The sequence below is a fragment of the Coturnix japonica genome, chromosome 19, assembly GCF_054131305.1.
Source record: "Coturnix japonica strain WE chromosome 19, WE-NBRP24, whole genome shotgun sequence".
NCBI lineage: Eukaryota > Metazoa > Chordata > Aves > Galliformes > Phasianidae > Coturnix > Coturnix japonica.
The window spans coordinates 11621030-11637245 of NC_140681.1; positions in this window are offsets into that span (position 1 = coordinate 11621030).

Genomic DNA, 16216 nt, shown 5'->3' on the forward strand with positions numbered 1-16216 from the left:
GTACAGTTTTATTCCAAAGGAATTCCAGAGGGTTCTGGAAATAGTGTTTGCTGGGATGCATCTGTGAAGTAGAATTGGGCTGTCAGTGTACAGTTGTAATATCTATTATGTACATACCAGCAAGGAATAATTATGTCTGCTTTGTCTTACCAAATGCGTGTGTTTCCTCCTAAGGATGATTCAAGCAGTTCTGAAGACACTAGAAAAATACTTTTCAAAAGAGTATTTGAGATTTTAAAATACATGAATAGCATTTGGAGCAGGATGAGAACTGAAAATGACTGGAGGGTTTAAACTGGGAGGTGAGAAGAGATGCTCTTAGAGTTCCACATGTGCCTGCATCTGGTCTGAACCAGAACAACCCTTCTAGAACTAGAACTTCTTTTAAGAAGACCTTATGGGTGGGGGGGGGTGGAGGGGGGCGCAGAATCTTGAGAAAACAAATTATGGAAGAAAAGCAATTAGATACTCACATGAGAGATAAAGATGAGTGATTGCTATAAGGACAGTGAAAATTTTAGTGGAAGAAAGTTCAAAACACATTTATAGTGCCTTGAGTTGCTGTATTCTTTGGAGATCTTTGGAGAAGGTGAATGCATTCAACATTTGAAGAAGTTATGTAGTTATTGTCAAGGCAGGCACTTGGGTGAGCTGTCAAAGATAAGTATTTATGAATGTGTTCCAGTGTGCTCTATTTTCCATGTTAGAGGATAACAAGTCAACTGCTTCCCTAGACTGCACTGTGTGAAACCAGAAGAACTGGTCTTATAGCATTGTGCAGAGCCAAAAGGAAGTAAAGAATGCTTCTTACTGCAAGCTGCCAGTTATTTCCATTGCGAACTGTCAATACAATCAGGATTTCCACTGCAACCAATCAAGAATGAAATTCAATCATAAGCAATCAATTACTTTAAAGAGGAGTCATAATATGGTAGAGTCTAAAACATTTACTTGTCACAGTTTGGTAATTTCCCAGAATTACTAACATCTTGAGCATCTTGAAAGAATTTGGAATGACTATTTAGAATGAATATCTGTTGGGCCGTTTTACTCAACCTTAAGTCATTGGTCAGAGTCCTTGTGGTCACTTGATGTTGTCAAAACAGGTTTTTATGACAGCTGCTTCTTTCTAAACATGAAATGTTGACTTTGGTAACAGATATTTGTCGGTGGACTGAAGGTGAAGAAGTAAAGCTGTCTTTTCCATCTCCTTTGTGAGGTTATTTCCCATATGTGCAGAGATGTGGCAAACAGCCAGGTTCAGAGAGGAAGTTTGTCTGTCATCTATTTCAGTATTCCTTATTACATCTACACAATTAGAGAATGTGTCAGTCAGTGCTATATTTGGTTGTGTTATGTACTCAGGTATTATAAGTGTGCAAATGCTTGTGTAATTGACACATTTATTACTTTGAGAAGTTTTACTGATCAGGTTTTATAAACTGGCCTCTTTGTACAGAACTCAGCGCTAACAGATACATTTCCTTCTACCTGAAGCTTGTCTTTGACTAGAAATTAAAGTTTAATTCCATCCCAGTGTGATGGAGCTGTAGCACTCCAGTGTCACTGCAGTTTTAGCCATCAGCACCTCAGGCCTTTGTGGATGTTTTTTGTAGTGTAAGTTGCAATAAATATTTATAATGGTAAATAGTGGCCACTCCTTGAGTAAGTAAATCCTGCCCAAACATTCAAGCAATTTAACTTAATTTTCTTCATTGGAAAAAAAAACACCACCAAAAACCTTTTTTCTCTTTGGGAGGTGAAGGTGAATGATAGAAGTGAGTCATAGGAAGCAGAGATGAGAAATAGGATTAAAAACCATCGTGCAATTTGCCAGAATTCTCTTGGGCTGAGTGCCCAAGTCATAAAACACGAGCTGGCTCTTGCCCTCGTGTGGAACTGAGGTCAGAGATCAAAGGAAGGCCCCCTACATGTGCACAGAACATCACAGAGGGTGCTGAGCTCATGTCACAGCGTTGGTCTCTTTTCTTCAGTTACCCAACCGGACTTCTCTACTGCAGTTTGTTTACTGACATGATAAAGCACAGAGCTGCCTTGGCCGATGTGCTGACAGTGCAGAGATCAAGTTCTGTTTCCTCCAAATCTCTCTAAAACAAAACATGCACTGTGGAACACAGTAATTCAAAGCAGGGAAGTAGTAATGTAGGATTTGACAATTGTAAGAGTCCTTTTTATTATGCTCCTAACAAACTGTGTGAGAAGGGAGGACAGTGAGGAGCCATAAACTTAGTGAGTGAAACTCAGAATTCGGTTGCTGAAGTTTTATTCTGAGAACACAACTTTCTTAGCTTGTATTTGTACCTGTGACTGCAGCAAGTTCCTGGTTGCTAAATGTGACACAAAAGGAGCCCCTCACTGCCATTCTCCAGTGGGTTATAGAGACCTCATGCCATCTGTTTTTATGGGGGTGAGTTTTACATGAGACACTGAGCGATGCAAAAAGCACTTTGCCAGATGCAGAAAAATAGTTTCTTTTCTGTACTGAAGCTCTTTTTAACAGTTGCTTAATATGATCTTAAAGGAGATATGAGAAAAATTGTGTTCCCTGGATTTATTAAAATATGAAATTATTCTTACAGTGTAAGCTTGGGCTTCCTCTATTTGAAATGTTTGCTCAGAGTAGGCAGGATCTGGAAGGGCTTCTTCAGCCAGTGATTTTAATTTCTCCTGTTGTATGTTATAGACCTCCTGCCTGTAAAATTAATTTTCCTTTCCTATTGATGCCTATCCAATTTGCAGTCCAAATTGCAATAGGGTAAACATGAGCAGCAAATTGTTCTGAAAATGATGGCATTACTGAGCCTAATTTCATTATGTTTGTGCTCCTTTCCCATGCTAACTGTCTTTGTGGCATTACCCAACTCCCTGGCCTCTCGTCATTGAGTGCTTTTCACTTCACTGACCAAAACCACTCTTGTTTTCTTTGCTTACCCACAAAATAACCCACTCTATCCGCAACTCACACTGGAGCTTCCTAAGTGGCAGATGGGCAATAAGCACCTACAGCTCAGATTCACTCCATGTTCTGACTGGCCTGTTGGTATTTAAGTGTTCCTCTTTACATGCAAGATGAATTTCTGGGACCTGTGACCAAAAAGAAATTTTTCCATTAAAAACTCAACCACTTAATGACTGATATAATAAAGCACAGGGCTGTCTTGGTCTCTGCACTGTCAGTGCCGAGTGCCAACAAGGGCTTTACAAAGTGAGAGCTGTACCAGAAGTTATGCCTGTGGTAGTTTCATGGAAATAAATAGGAAGCATTACTTTCAGAGCAACCATCACTTTACATTGTGTTCATGGTATCCAAGTCAGGAAGGAGTCTCAGAAGTAAACTGACATAAATCCTGACTTTTAGCATTAGCAGCTCTCTTGAAGTATGGGACTTTATCTCTAATATTTGTATATCCAGTAGAACAGTAATCTGGAAGAGTTCATTTACAAAACATTTGTGTAAGTGTTCTTGTTTTGCTTTGATCTTTTAATTCTCACAGAGGATTCTGAAGGTATAATATAGATGTGCTGCACCATAACTGTTAAACTACTGTGAAGAAACATTTGTATTAGCAATGACTTTCTGGCACAGTAACCATCCAAATGATTTCCTGTGTTTCATACCAATGATAACCCTTTGGGTTCTGATTACCTAACCTCAGCTACTTCATTTGTGCAAAGAAAGCACTGCTAGTTTAGGAACCACACTGCAGTAAAAATAAACCTGCTCAACTAGCAGCTTTACTGTGTGTTGGTCTCAGCAGGTCGATGGCCTGATGAATGTAAGCAATTTAAATGGACTGATAATAAAGAATACAATTTCTCAACTAAATAAAAATGTCTATCAAAAAACAGCATTGCATTTCTGTATTTAAATCAAATTGTGTCAGTAGTGGAAAAGTGTGAAGGAGCTTTAGGTGCTCTGTCATTTACCATTCTTAGAGCAGTCGAATACATTGTGTTCAGAAAGAATTTCAGTGATTATTTACCTATAGAGAAGTATGCTTGGTCATTATTAGTTCATGTACAATGAAGGGCTGCATGTTTTAACTGGCTCTTAGTAGTTCACTGAGATCTAAAAGCAACAGTCTTGGTGATTGTATTTCGAGGTCATTTGTGTATACATAGGTTTATTTAATCAAATCCCTTTTTAGAAGTCCCAGAACAGTGAGAACATTTAGACTGGAAGGGCTCTGTGGAGGTTATCCAGGCTTTTTACTTCCGGCTCAAAGGACGGCCATTTTGTAGTGAAGTTAAATCCAGTTGTTAAACTACATTTATTCAGGATTAATCATGTTTTGAAAGTCTTCAAGGATGGCATTTCCACGCTTTGTGAGCAACTTGTTCCAGTGCTTCAGCAGTTCTGTTCCAAAATTTGTTTCCCTTATTTGCAACCTTGGATCATTGCGTTTTGTACTTTTGCTTTGCATCCCTAAAAACAACTTAACTTCTTTGCATCTCCACCCTATAGGCAGAGCAGACTGCGGGTTGCTCCCAGCTTTTTCTTTATCAGGCTGCAGAAAGCCACCTTTATCAGTTCTTGCTTGTGCGACCTGTGCTCCAGCCCCCTGTGTTAGTGTCTGTTTAGAAACAAGTATCAACAAATGCATTTACTCTTACTGTAAATGTTCTCAAAATGTAACAGCAGCAAACTTGATTCTGAATGTAGGCCAGCAGAATGTGTATAGGGCTCAAAAAGGGGATGGAATTCTCTGCCATGTTTTTAATTACTGAAGAAAAAAACTCTCAGTCTGAAAGTGCAGATCCAGTTCTATGTCTGGTGAAAAGTTCAGGAAAAGTCCATTGCTGACTTTGGACTGAGTTTATTTATGTTGTCTTAGGCGTGTTTGTCCTTGGGTGAGCCCATCAGTGATGAGAATTCCAGATTTTGTGGAATAAAAGGTGAAGGAAGATTTCATAACTGAAGAAAGCTAGGCCAGGCAGAGAAGGAACTGCTCGCATGCAATTTACACCCCAGCATATGGGAGTTCAAATGATCTCTAACAGCTCTGTCATCTTTGGTGTTAAATGAGTACATTGAGTTACTAGGGCTTATTGCCTGGAAGGATAACATTGTGTGTTCATGTTACCCACCATGGGATCATTCATTAGAATAATTTAGGTAACCTTCATATATACATTTGATGTGATTAAGTGGTAAATACTTTAGAATTCAGCTCATCAGTGAGAGAGACTCAGTTTTCATGTGTAAATCACTGCATGCTTATAGGAATGGAACATGTTTTGTTGCACATACCTACACTATTAGGAACTCGAGGCTTTCAGTTACTCTTCCTAGTGAAGTAGCAGTGAGCTCTGTAGGAAAGATGGGGTGGTGCTAAGTGTTGGCTTTGCTTTGAAGGAGGTCAGACACTGGAAATCATACAGTTCCTAATAACTTCAGATGCATCTCGTAGAGAGAATTTGCATTTTTAAGTGTTCTGGAGAGTCAGTAGCCCGTTCTTGGTTTAATTTGTGAACACCAACTCTATTTTTGCAGCTTGTAGTTGTATGCAGTGTTAACAGTTTGTCTCTGTTTCCATTCTTCATTGCAGATCTCACCACCAGCAGAGGCAGAGGGGCTGGAAGGGACAGCTTTCTCAGTGATGGCAGAAGTAGCTCTTTCTTAGCTTAGTTTCCCATGTCTTTAACAGTGAGCTGTGCTACTCATGAACAACATCTCAATTACTGTAAATAACCATCACAAATTGCGGTGATTCATGGAATGGTGAATAATTAAGAGGAATGGAACAGTTACACAAGACTGTTGCCTTCTCTAACAACCATGTATCTAAGAAGGAACTGTAAAGCCCAAATGCAGAGGATGAAGGGTGGTATTTGGAGAAGCTCTGTAGAGAAAAATGGAGGACTGCTTCATGAGATGCTTTAAGTACCTTTTGTCTAAGAGACTGTGAGTAAATGGAAATTCATTAGCAAACATTCTTGTCTGTGTCATTAAGCTTAGGGCTTAGGAAAGGCTTCAGGGCTTTAATACACGTTTCCAGGAACACTGAAAAATAAGAATCAGCAGCGTTCTTACACCAAAGGTCAGCAATTACAGCCTGCAAAGCAGACAGTGAAAGGAAGGTTTGAGCCAAAGAAGGTCTGTCCTTAACTGTTGTTGTTGGCTTTCAGTTGTTGCAGGCTTAACTGAGAATGCTCAGAATACTTCCTGGTCCGTTCTGTTCCCAAATTCCTTGGTACTCAGGATAACAACTGGGGAGTGGTTCACTGAGGGGAAGGGAGTGTTGGGGTTGGTTGTTTGGTTTGGGTTTTTTGGTGTGTTTGTTGTTTCATTTATGCAATCTAAATATATTTAATGTTTCAAACTTACTCCTAGAACTCAATAATTTCAGTGTCAAGCAAGGTGTTCTGCCATGTTTTAAATCCAGGGTCTGGACTTTTGAGTTCTAATATAAATGTGGCTTTACCTAAAGAAATTCTTTGGTTTGATTACAATGTTTCCCAAAGTTGTGAAATACCACTAGTTTATAATAGCTTTCTTGTTGGACACGTGTCTGTTGACAACATTTCTAGATTGAGCAATCCAGGTAGTTTTAATCCATAATGATTCATGTCCTTCTTTCATAAGCACAACTGCTGTTATCTTAGAAGCTTGAGGTTTTTTCCATCATATTACTGCTCGGCGAGTCTCTTTTCTAGGACAGCATTTGTAACTTGGGTTTTACACTAAACTAAAGCAGTCTGCCGGACCGCTGGGTGGCGGTGTTGGGTCGGCGTTGCAGAGCGGGGGCTGGCGGTGTTTTGGATCGATTGGTGAGCATTGATTGTCGTCTTGTTCACCTGTAGTTGTATTTAATGAGCAGTTTGGTTTGTTACCGCCCCGTAATAGTCTGTTCTTCTGCTGCCACCCATCACATGGCAAAAAAAATGTAATTGAATATTGGTGGGAAGGTCTTTGGTGCTGTAGCATCAACATCCACCTCAGAGGTGGTGGGTCAGCACAATAAAATAGGAGGCATTACTTCTGGAGCAGCCCTTGTATTTATACCTTGGTGGAACATGCCTTCCTGCAGCAGAACTCTGTGATGCTTTGATCTTGCCAGCATGTCAGCTCTCTGTGGCAGCCTCTACAGTCAAGACATGACTTTGTTTCTATATTCTGTGAATAAAGAAACTCAAAATCCAGATTGCTGTACGAGCAGAATTGCTTTCTTTAAATCCTCATTCCTGACTGCTTCTCTTTTCTCTGACCCCTGTCCAGGCGACCTGAATTGAAATTTACTGTGACAAATATTAGTGTGTGTGCTTCAAAAAAGCCTATTTATCATTTGGATTCACAAACACCACCTCTGTGTGTTTCCAGCTTTTGCCTCCTGTTTGTTTTTGCACATTAAAACTGCAGCTGTTGTGATGCCTTCTCCCAGAGAGCAACGTTCCCATTTTGCATCTCTTAAGAGATTTTTTGCATTGTTTTCCTTGAATTTATCAACTTTGATACTGTCAGTACCAGTAAGGGTAATAATACTGATGGAACTATTGTTGTGCTTATGTATTTTGAGTTATGCTTCTATTTGTTCACCTATTTGGCAAGCAGTAGCTCATGTTCAAGGGACAGTGAGGTTCTGCACTGACTTCCCTCAGGTACAGGGCAGAAGCTGAAGGCTGCTTTGTTTCAGAGCACTGAAGGTAATTGCTTGGTGACAGACAGAGCTTAACATGTTTGAAGTGCCTGCAGGGATGAGCTAAAGAACTGCAAAAATTACAAAACTGAATAAGCAAACAGGGCCTGGCCCCAAGCCTACATTTCAAAGAGCCTGTGTGACCTATCAGCATGTGCTGGGATCCAGCATGGGAATTCCTCTATTACATAATGTGACAAAATTAGGAAGGCGCTCTGTTATCCACTGAGGATACCCAGAGGGCATGTAGAATTACAGAAAGCATATGTGACATGCTGTGAAAATATGGGATGGGGAGAGGATAAACCAAACCACCAGCTGGTTTTCTGGATGTGTGTCTGCCAGGTGTTCAGAAGTGCAGGCATGGTATGCTGTGTCACAGTGTGACGTACCATCTGTTTGGTGGCAGCCTGTGTCCGTATTGCATGCATACAAAGGTTGTCCAGGCTGACACGATGCAGGTGAGGGTAACCCAAAGCTCTGTGATGTACCTTATATTCTGTGTGCTTTGTGTCATAGAGGCTGCTGCTCAGCATTTTCCACGAGGCATCCAGGCTGTGAAATGGCCACAATTGGTCCTTCTAGGAATCCATCAGAGCATATTCTGCAGAACTGGGCCTGAAGAAAGTGAGGTTGTCGTTGATATTAAGGGAGAAGGAATTTAAACGTCACAGTACTCTAAAGAAGTGCTTCCTGGGCTATTGGAGCTTGTAGAATACTTTGCTTGAGCCTCTGACCCCAACTGTTGTCTATGTTGCATGCACAGATTTCTTACAGCTATGGATTGCCAAATGCATTACAGCAGGAATATTCCCAGCACTGGCATAATTAAGAACATTTACTTTCACAGAAGGGATTTTATTGAGGTGTCAGATATCTCCTGATCTGAGGGGAGGAAAAAAAAGACCAGGGTAATAAAATGTGGATACTTCATTAGTGATGAGATTCTTTTTCCTGAGAAAGGACTCAAAGAAAAGAGGGAGAAGAGTGAGAATCTGGATGTGAACAAAGATGTTGTAATTAACAGGCTTGGATTTCTTACAAAAAGGCTGAATTAAAGACCTTAAACGAGTAGAAAATCTTTTGTGGTAGGGGAAGATCTGAAAAAGAGAAACTTTCTCTAAAGTGCAGATATGAGACCCAGGAATGGAGAAGTGACTGATAGTGCTTGGTTGGAATGATGGCTCATTTTTCTCCCTGTTTTTAATTTAATTCCTAATCTCACAAAAGATTGAAGCAGAGATAAGAGAAATAAAGCCAAACGCTACTGAAATTAACCAGCTTGCTCCCTCCTTTTTACTGCTAAATACTGTGCATGGTTTGGGGGCTGTCTCAAGGCTTCACAAGGATCCTGAAGCACTGATTGAATTATTCAGTATTGATTCTCACTTGACTCAGTTTTCATCAGATTTCTCCTGGAATCAGCATGCCAACCACTGGTGTGCTCTGTGTCCATCATCCTGAAGCACTCCCACGGAGTGTGTTGTTTAAATGCAACTAAATCACTGAATGCTGTTACACAACAGGATTGCCTTAGGTTATGCATAGACTTGGAAAGTGACTATAATGCATTCTAAGCTTCTCATGTTCCTGTCTAGTGTTTCTTTTTGTTATTATACTCTTTCTGTTTGTCTGAAGTGGAAGAGATTATCTGTACTCTAACATAAATCTTCAGAATATCCCACTACATAAAGGTTATGGGACTGAGCCCGTATTTTTCCGCAGAAGAAATAACTTCTGAACCAAGGGCTGCACTGTGTCACCACTCAGGTTCCCTTCTTTCCCTCCTGCTGCTGTGAAGCTGGAATGGGTAGCATTGCTTTCAGTAGTCAAAGAGGAGGCAGCAGCCTGAGCTATTGCCAAGAATACCAGCATTAAGAAACTAAGAGAGGTACAGTTAGCCAAGGAAATTATTTTCTTGTAGCACAGGGAACAGCAGCTCTTGCAGAAAAACCAGTCCCAAACCTTTGGCAAAATGAGGATTCTCAAAGCACTGAGAGCTGTGGAACTTAAATGTGGCAGCCTGTTAATAGTAATTGTTGGGTTTGATCTCTCAAATTTAGTGATGCGCTCCTTGAGTATCAAAATGTGAGATGTAGTCTGGATTACAGCATTCTTTGTTTGTGGCTTGTTGCAGTTTTCTGACCCCTCATTTTTTCCTTCCTCATTAGGTTTGGATTGGACCAGTTCATAAGGAATTTATGCCTTTCCTATAAGGCATAGTTTGTGTGTAGGGGGAATTCACTGTAGGTACTTATTCTCTGTATTGAAATCATGAAGTATGACAATACTGCAGTGGGTTTGAAAGCTCTTTGGCCACTGGAGACATTACAACCTTCACGTGGAAGATTCTGTAGTTATTAATTCAGCATGTCAGTTCTTCTGCCATGTCCATGTGGGTTGTCACTGATATAAATGTCTGCAGATGCTCATATCTGTAATATTTCATTCTGTGGGCTTGAATTCACTTTTGGTTTAATCCTCATATCATGAGGAAGTTTTGACATTTCCAGCACAGAAAAGTGTTCTTTCCAAATCCAGAATGTGAACGTTGCTTCAGTCTATGATCAACTGAGATCCTGAGTATTGACTCAGATCTCCAAAGATATGTAGATTTCTTCATGGGGGAATCTTTGTGCATCTCAGTTGGTATTGCAGCTCAAAACAACTGTAAAGAACTGTGAATTTCTTATACTTGAAAAAAGAAAAAGCTTTTCTGGCTCTGACCTGAAACTATTGAAATATCAGGAACTTTGTTTTCTGTGGAGTTTTACTGATCAGGGTAACTTTTATGAGTCTTCCTTCCATTGAATAGTACCAGGAGTCTCACTGAAGACTGAAAGTTTGTCATACAGTTCCTCTAGGGGTGTCCTAGTGCTCATCAGTAAAACATATCTGAATAAAGTAGTCTTTATTAAAGAAACAATCATTATTGTTACACTTGATCTTTCACAAGTGTTCTTGCTTATTGCTTTCTTAATGAATGTGTTTCTCAGTCATGAGTTGTGGTGAGCCTTATGGTTTTAGGAGGGGCGGGTATTGTTACGAACACTGGTTTTGGTTCGGTTCCAAAATAAAAATGGTTAATCAAGCGTTGGTAGTTACATCTCCCATTTTATATATATTTAAATCTGTTTTATTGTAAGAGTTGTTTGTTCTAGATAAAAGGGGTGGAAAGTGCATCCGTGACCTGTAACCTAATCAACCCTTTAGAGTTCATGGTGGCAATCAAGTCATGGAATGAATGTCTTTATGAAGAAAGATCTGTTGGGAAGATCTCCTGCATCTTGTTATAATGATAGCTTGGAACCTGTGGCTGGTCTGTAAAGCTCGATGAAATCTTACTGGTTTGCTTGTAGTGCTTTGTGGGCTTTCTCTAAAACTGCTTTTCACAGACCGGGTCATGTAAGATGGATTCCTGCCCCCCTTTTGGCCTCATAGTGCACTTATCACAAGACAGAATGGTGTTTGCAAAGTCTTGCTTGGCTATTAAAAGTAACAAGTCTGTCTACCCTACCCTGGTCAGCACTGTAATAATTCCTAAACGAGTTGCCTTGCTGACCCTGCTCAGTCTTCTTTGAGGTGCCCCGTTTAAGCCTACAGCCATCACCTTTCTTGGGGGTGAGCTCTGTGTTGTGCTCATTCCGATCTGAGGCCTGAGGCTCTGATCCTCTGCTGCTCTTGATCTCTGCAGCAGGTCAGGTCAACACCTGCATTTCCATTTTCTGCAGCGTTATGGCACACGTCTTGTTTCTGAGAAGCAATACTTTACTTGAAATGAAACGCTTCAGAGAAAGCAATTTTTGAGAGCAATCAGTCTTATGCACCCCCTCATCCATTTAAAGCTGTGAGCAATGCTAACTGGTTCTCATCAAAGTGAAATCACCCCTCGCACCTCCCTGTTTGGAGGCAAACCACTCAGAGACTCATCTCCTCTTTTATTGTTATCATCGTGCTTTAAATATCTCAAATGTCATCATTTCCTGAAGGAAGAGTTCTTTTAACTTTTTGGAAAACAAACTCTATATGTGTTGCTCTAATGTTCTCAGACTTTTCACCCCTGAGGAGAGTTGAGGTTTTAAGTCCTCCGATGTCCTCAAGTTTCATTTATTTTATCAGTTATCAGGGAGGTTTTCCTTTATTCACGATGCTAATACAGTTGGAATGGTTAAACAATAGCAGCAAAAGCATAGCAGGTGGTTTCATTAGTTTCTTTGAAATTCTATGAGCTCTATCATTCTTCATGAGTTCTGAATGGATGTCTTCCAGTATGCAGAAACCAGCAGGCCATTCTGATTCTTTCAGAGGTTATCTTGACAAGTTGACCAATTTCATGAATGTTGTTTCATATGAAGCTTCGTCTTCTGCCATTCATATTTAATAGCCTGCATTTATTTTTATTTTTATTTTTATTTTTATTTTTATTTTTATTTTTATTTTTATTTTTATTTTTATTTTTATTTTTATTTTTATTTTTATTTTTATTTTTATTTTTATTTTTATTTTTATTTTTATTTTTATTTTATTTTTTTTTTTTTGTCAGGTGATTCTCTGATAAACACAGAGCTAACTTTAACTATCCTTTGTTAGACCTTTGAAAACTGGTGAGAGTGCTGTTGTAAGTTAATATATTTGAAGATTCCTCCTAATTAAAGAGAAAGCCCCTTTTCAGTATGAAAGCCTAAGTAGTTCTAGGTATTCTATTCCTATTCATATTCCTATTCTAGGTAGTTCTATCTGGGTTTGTGTTTATGTATGCAGGGTAAGCTGGCTGACACACAGTTGCTGTGGCTAGACCACTTTTGGTACTTGAGCAAGTTAACTTAAAATTAAGGTTAATTAATCCATCCCTTGGCTGAGTGTTGGCAGCACTATAAGCAAACTGGGAGAGCAGAATTTAACTTGAAGAAAACCAGAGATTAAATACTGAATAACCAAATGCCTGCTTTATGAGTTAATACAGCCTGATCGACTGCTGGGTGCTGGAAGTGATTGTACCATACACCAGCTCTTTGGGGCCAGGGGACTCTCTGAATTTTCTTGGCGTTTTTGATTATCACCTTTTAGTTTCTGAAACATTCAACTCCTTTAATTTCTTTAAAATTATGTGCTGTGATTGGATTTGATTGTAAATGTGCTGTGGTAGCTCCTGACTGCACCTACAAGTTCCATAGGAGAACATCACGTTATAGCAGAACACCTGGGAAGTTTGTGTGCAGAAAGAGAAGGTGCGGTGAGATTTGCTCATTGTCCTGAGGAATATTCTGTAGGTGATGTTATAATCCCACATGGATGACAGTCTCAGGTTCCAGTGCAGGTCGCAGCAGTTTTATTTTCAGTGGAACTCAACCACAGAGGCTGCAGGCTGTAAGAACAACTATAAGAAATTGCCATTACTAGAACTGGGTTTTTTAGTTTCAGCAGCTCATGAAGTGTTTGTCACTTTAAGATATTCAAATACAGTTCTTTCTTCTCAACAGGTAGATAATGATTCTTCTGAAAATACTCATTCTTGCAGTGGCTTTAGATCAAAAAAAAAAAAAAAAAAAAAAAAAAAAAAAAAAAAAAAAAAGCAGGTAAAATATCTCCTTCAGCAGATTACATTTATCACCTTTCCAATCTCTATTAAAGATGAAAGGTGAAATAGTATTACTTTAAACTGAGAAGTAAACCCTATATTCTCTTTGAAATATTTGCCAAGGAAGTAATGGGCTTATGTGGCTTTACCTGTGTGCTGCTGCTGAGTTTTGTTGAGAACAGCAGCTTTTAATGAATCATGAAAACATATGGGAAATCTATATGTGTATATATAGTGTTCTGGTGCAGAGCTCTCAGCTGTAGAATGGGCCTGTACCTTCCCTTACTGAGCACACATGATAAACAGGTGGCCCTGGAATGATAAAATATCAAATTAGACTAATTAGGATCATAAGTGGATTAAAAGGATTATGAAGAAGTACAGAAGTCAGAATTCTTACCAGGGAAGCTTCCTTAGCAGTGCAAATCTTGGCTAGGTCTCATACTAAAGGAGAAATATAGGAAGACGTTTGAAGTAGATTACTGTTATCAGGTCAGGCATTCATATTCAGCCAGGATTCATAAGGTGGGTACTTGCCTGGGGCAATGAAAATAACATTGTTTCCATCCCTTACACTTCCCTTCTATGTAGTATTTAAAAATACAATGTACTTGCAGATGTTTTCTTAAAACTGACTACAGCAAACTTTGCATGTCCATCATACAGAAAGCTGAATCGTTTGGGTTTCTGCTGCGTTTAACCAGATCAACAAGCATGTGACAGACAGGGAGTGATGTGTGCTGCTGTAAGCAAGGCTGTTGTCTATCCCGGGCTCAGTATGGAACTCAGTATTCTCCTTTCTTGTGTGCCCAGCAATTTCCTGCTTTAAGAGGTGGCAGTAACAAAAAGGGCTGAAGAAATCCCTTCGATCCCTTCTATGGTGCTTTCATTTCCCCAGGGAGAAATCTGTCCCTTTTTTGGGAAGTGGGATTTGTAGTAAAGTGAGGACTGATGGTTCATTTGGACACGTTTTGATCGGAGCAGTTACAAAGTACTTTTTTGCTTTGATGCATTTTACTGTGTTAAATGCATTAGTGCAGATGGGCCTGGGGGCATGCAAGATTTGGTCCTAGTGATGATCTGAATGAATGTCAGGTGAAGTCAGGAAAGATTCTGTTACTTTTCAGTAAGTTTTGAGTTAAATCTTAGTGGAAATTCACGTTCTAGGCACTTCTACACATCTGAAGTTTACTGCTGCTTCATTTCTGCCATTGTGGCTATTGACTGTGTGCATGTAGGCCTGCATTTCTGAGAGCTCAGCCAAGGGCCAAGGAAGTGACTATTCCCCTGTATTCATCACCTGTGAAATGGTATTTGGAGGCTTGGGTCTTGTTGCAGGGCCCACAATGTATCAAACATCAGTTTTTCAGTTTTGGTACAAAAATAACGGTCTTTGTCTTGGCTTCTGATAAATGTTTCCTTGTGATGATTCTGTCAATCAAATCATTAACTACATCTTAATTGAAAGTGTAATCCTATAGCTCTGTATTTGAAAGAATGACAGGAGGAGAAATACGGCAGTAATCACATCTGAGTAGACAAGAAAACACATATGGAATGCACATGTAGGTAGGTATGTGGGGAGGTTTATTGAGGTTCTTGCAGAAATAAGGGAATAATGGGAAAAAAAAACCACCCCAAACCTGCTGTAGCCACTAAAAGCTAAAAAATCACTTTTTTCTCTCAATGCTTTTAAATCATTCTTGGACTTTAATAAGCTTGGGTTGAGTGTGGGGCATGTGCTGTTGTCTTGTAAGTATTAACAGGGCTCAGTAAAAATCCTACACTGTGGCTCAAAATCGTAATTTGTAAACAATTATACTCCAGATGTCTTTATTGGTATCTGCATGAACACAGTCTATGATGGACTAATGCTTTTGTCAGTCATGGTAATGACAGGATGCTGGTAGAGGCAGGGCTGGGAGCATTAAACTTTGTTCTGCTAAAACACTGAGGAAAAAAATGCTGCTGTAGACATTTATTTCCTAAGATCACCTGTGTTTGGGGGATTTGGTGCTGCCCCTAACATTAGCACTACAAATTGTACTGCCAGTAGCTAAACCTTAACAGAAGGACAGCTGAGAAAGGCAACTAAATGCCAGTTCTTCATCACCTTGCACTAGAAAAGGTAGATACCTTTTTTTCTTCCTTCTCTAAATCAAAAGGGAAGAGAAAGAGCAATTAAAACCGGGAGTGACTGAAAGTCCAAGTACAGTAAGTATACATCCTCCTCTTTTATGGCTTCCATCTATAGCCTGTCTTAGAAGCACGATGGAGCCATCATGAGGATGCTACTTTAACTGTCTGCTGGCAATAAACCCTGAGGCAGCTTTTAGGAACTGTTTTTGCAGGTACAAATGAAGGTTGGTGGACTGAGAGACAAGGTAATATCTCTTGTAGGTTAAAGGATCCAAATACAGTTTTAGTTTTGGCTTTAATAGTTTGGTTTCCATTAGTCTGTGTGCTGTGGGTTGCACACACCCCTCTGATGTGCTTCTATGTATCTTTTCTATTAGTCTGTCTTGTTTGTTAGGTAGTAAACAGCAAAGATTTTCTTGTACCGTGTGTGATGGGAGCAGCCTGAGTAGAGGTTCATGGAAGCATAATTACATAACTAATCTCATTAGACGTCATTCTTCCTGATTCTTTATTGCCATCTTCCCTTTTCAGGTTCCATGTTGTTAGCTAAGCCATCACAATTTTCCCTTTGCCTTTGCTTACTATTAACTTTCCTTTCTAAAGCTTTCATCCAAAACAAGTGACTAATTTGCTAATGTTTGCTTCTTCTTTGTGGATTCTGTCCTGTGTTAATGAAGCTCCATATAAATACAGATGCACTTGCAGTGTAAACTTGAATTTTGCAGAATATTACCTATTTAAAAGATGGGTATTTCTGATCCCTAAAATGCTGAGGTAACCCTGTGGATGGAGAGCTGAACAGTCTTATTGTTACAGGCTGTTGTTTCCAGATGGTGAATTT